This window comes from Hyalella azteca, unplaced genomic scaffold (genome assembly GCF_000764305.2).
Source record: "Hyalella azteca isolate HAZT.00-mixed unplaced genomic scaffold, Hazt_2.0.2 contig2368, whole genome shotgun sequence".
Taxonomy (NCBI): domain Eukaryota; kingdom Metazoa; phylum Arthropoda; class Malacostraca; order Amphipoda; family Hyalellidae; genus Hyalella; species Hyalella azteca.
This window is the reverse complement of record NW_025932645.1, coordinates 11,265-15,229: the sequence shown is the minus strand read 5'-3', so window position 1 is coordinate 15,229 and position 3,965 is coordinate 11,265. Positions and strand designations below refer to the sequence as shown.

The window sequence follows — 3,965 nt, the reverse complement described above, 5'->3', positions numbered from 1 at the left end:
AATTTCACCTCCATTCGTGAGTTATATGGCGATACGGGCCGAAATTCGCAGTGATCAAGGAATTTTTTCCAAACTACTGAATATATATGAATTCCAAATATACATTCTGATTAGCAAACGGTGATGTTTTGCACTTAAAATTTTTTTGATTTAAAAAAATTTTTCGTTCTCGAGTTTTTCTCCATTTCACCTTCATTCGTGATTCAAACAGCAAAGAGTGCTTAAATTAGCAGTGATCAAGAAATTTCTTCTAAACTACCGAACAGATTTAAACGAAACTTCTTATATAAATACCTGACCTCCCAGCGGTGATGTTTAGCTCGTGACAATTTTCTCGATTTTTCCTTCGGTTGCGAGTTATACGGATATACGGAGAAACGACCGGCATTTTTGAGGCCGATTTTTAAATTTGCATTGACCAATTGCGAGTTGTTGTTAGCGGGCTTTCTATTTCGGCGCCAATTGATTTCAAGACCCCTTATCTTTGGTATATGTTTGTGACCTATAGCAGTCTCAGGCCACGCTGGAGTGCCACCTACATATTCAGCAACCGGGTTATCATGATGTATTAACCTATGTATTCAGCATACCGAGTTATCATGATGTATTAACCTATGTATTCAGCATACCGAGTTATCATGACGTATTAACCTATGTATTCAGCATACCGAGTTATCATGACGTATTAACCTATGTATTTAGCATACCGAGTTATCATGATGTATTAGAATAGAATAGAATAGAAGTGTCGGCGTTGAAGAAATAGGCCCATGGCCTGTTGCCGATTCTTGAATTTTTCGTGACTTGATTCACAAGGGATCCGGCCTTTGGAACTTACCCGACCATCTCGCTCGATGTGATCACTTTGACGAAGGGGAAGTCGCTGTTCTTGGCGAGGTAAGCGGCCAGGGCCGAGGTGCCCGCCGTAGGGGCGCCCTCCAGCAGCAGACACAGGCGCCCTCCAGCAGTTTGGTTCATGTCTGCGGACCTGCACGTAAATAGTAATGAATGGTTGTCTGTTGGACATGAGTCTACAGTGACTCGCGTGTTATCAATTGATTCTCGAACAATTGTGGAAGACTCGAAAAACATTATGGATCATATTTCGCTCAGTAAACGATGCAGACATATCAGCAGACTTTCAGAGCTACTACCTATATTCAAAAATACACTACAACTTATAATTAAACGAAACAAAGTGTTTTAACTAAATTATGATGAATATCACATGAATAGGAAGCCTGCTTACCGGGCCTGTTGAACAACCAAGCGGCCTCGCTCCAGCAGGTCCCTGGTGTGGCCCCAGCTGATGATGCCGCGTTCCATGAACCCGTCGAGGACCTCATCGCTGGTGCCAAGGGAAAGCTTCACGTCGTTCTCCAGGGAGTAGATGAAGTCCGCTCGGGTCACCTGGGTGGTTAAAGATACGAGATTTATTTTCTTCCATGTTGAATCATGTAATAATGAGGTGACGTTTACTTTTGTGACATATTAAATGTAATCTTGGATTATAGCTAAAATTTTTGACTTGGGCCTACTGCTCTTTGCCGTTAGAAAGCGTGCAGGCTATGAAGTATAGAGGGAGCGTGCACGTATTAGCTAAGCTTATGGTCACTTAAAAACAGAAAAAAGTTATTAAAAATTACGATAGAAAAAAACTGACACGATACAACCTTGAGGTACCCGACCACACAGTAACTTTATTCTCTATAAAATAATTCAAGTTTTGACAAATTCTTAGATATTCATCATGATTGAATGAAGTTATCTGAGTGTAAAAGAATGTAAGAAATCCTGAACCTTCAACAGGAGGTTAAAAGAGGTTGAAGTATGGTGTCGCTGAATAGGCCATATATAAATGAATCCAAAATCTCATAAGCCAAAATAAAAAGAGTTCATTTCATAGAACATTGTCAGAAATCAAGATCCTAAACAAAAATTGCCTAGAAACTGGTTGCCAGGAAGAAATCTTTGACAATAGTGAAGAATAATTCAATAATGAGCAGATTAACAAATTTTTGGGGGAAAATCAGACCCAAATTATCTTACAGAGACGTCGTTATTTAAAATTATAACGCAAAGCGAGCTCAGATAGGAACTCAGTGGAAGGACAACCTTGAATTTGTCGATGGCATCAGGATCAACTTGGTTCTGCGCTCTGCATGGGTTCCGTCTTGGTGCATGTATGGAAATAGTGATGAAGCGGATGCTGCATCAACCAAATCTTCGAATTTGCGCAGGCGTTTTTTCTAGTTTCGTTATAGTTTGGATTTTATTTTGCAAAAAGGGGGGTTGGGGGGGGTTAATATTAAAAGATTTCCAAAAATTTACGAAAACTGCTCCCACACCCACAAAAATGGGAATTTCAAAACGCGCCTGTGCAAATTTGTAGATATGGTCTTTACGCATCGAATGATATGTGTCTTGATGTTGTAGCTTGAAAATCCTGGGAGGAGATAGATTTCTACATTACCCCCTTTTTTGGCCGTTTTCTAAAAATTTCACGTTTTCCTCCATTTTTTGGAAAAATTCACACGAACAAAAAAGTCTTAAAATACCGTTTTACATACGTGTATCAAATTTTGAAGTGATCCGTCTGTAAAGAAAAAAGTTTTTTTCGGACCAAGACGCTCCCCTTAAGCAAAAAATATGCAATTGTGGTAAAGGGACCAGACCAGGGGTGGGAGCCTTCCCCCAAGCCCATGGGCCCATTGCCCCAGGGGTGGGTGGGGCAATGGACCCATTTTGACAATTTTTACGAAATAGTGTTTCAATAAAAATTCAATAATTCAATAGGCGTCTAATTCACATCAGACATTCCTCATTAGTTGTAACTTAAAACAAAACAAAGAACCACCTCGTATCAATTAAAACTTCATCAAAAATTTAGTTTAAAAAAGAGGGGGGAGCCCGCTGCCCCGTGTTACCCTATAGATGAAGGATTACTGTATAGTTGAGGAATTACTGTATAGGTGAAGGATTACAGTATAGCCTAGGTGAGGGATTACTGCATATATAGGTAAGAAATTGCTGCGCTCGTATTTTGACTCTACTCTATAGAGATATATAAAAATAACAAGAGAAAAAATTATTGGTTCCGCGGGTCAGCCGAATTCCTCGTGCTTGTCATTTTTTCCAAACAATTAAAATAAAATTAATTCAATCTATAGATGATGGAGTAAACACGACACCAGCACGTGTTTGCAGGCGGAATTCATTATAAAAATGTTTCGCACTGCACAACGTGAATGATTGAAGAACTCGCTCGGTTACGATCTTAATCCAAAAACGTGGCCAAGAGTCTTGCAACTTTGAAACAAGAAAATCTTGTATGAGATAGACATAAGCAATACAAATAAACATGCAATGAAAGATGGCAAAATGAACATAAAATGAAATAGTACTTATTAGAATTTTTTCATGCTCACGGTGAAACTGACATCAAAAATTCATAAAGTGGAAAGTGTGATGTGAAATCAATGCATGTGAAACGAAATAATGTATAAGAATTATCAAATATTTCGTTTCATTAAAAGCTAGAGTAAATTATATTAAAAAAATCATGAACTCATTCATTCAATAAAAAAATGTGACGATAAAGTTTAAATTTAGTATTATAATTACCTTGATGTTGTTACCGGCCTCCGGATCGGCGGTCAATCCTTGACCATCATTAAACTTGATGTGCCTCATTAGGTGTAAACTTGGGATGTTTGAGGGACTCATGAAGAGCTTATATAAATAAACTCCCTGAATTGATGTCACGGAAAGTGACATCAATTCAGGAAAGTTCAAAGTTATTTTTGGTTTATTTTTTTTTTGTTTGTGAGATTTGGTGGTGGTGTAGGGAATTTTCTCCTTACGCTGGAGGTAAGCCTCTTCTAGATGTAATGCCAATATTTCAAAATGATCAAAACAAATCGAGGCCAATTGAAGTAATTCAATCAGATGTAATCGTTGCTTGG

General features: G+C 38.3%; 1 long non-coding RNA gene across 1 annotated transcript; it reads right to left on the bottom strand.

Moving 5' to 3' along the window:
- Positions 1 to 841: 841 nt before the first annotated feature.
- LOC108675110 lies at positions 842 to 3,687 on the bottom strand. Its single transcript, XR_001931089.2, has 3 exons — positions 3,625 to 3,687; positions 1,250 to 1,410; positions 842 to 988 (listed from the first exon to the last, which is right to left on the bottom strand). It is a non-coding gene; the product is annotated as an uncharacterized LOC108675110 (long non-coding RNA).
- Positions 3,688 to 3,965: the final 278 nt, after the last annotated feature.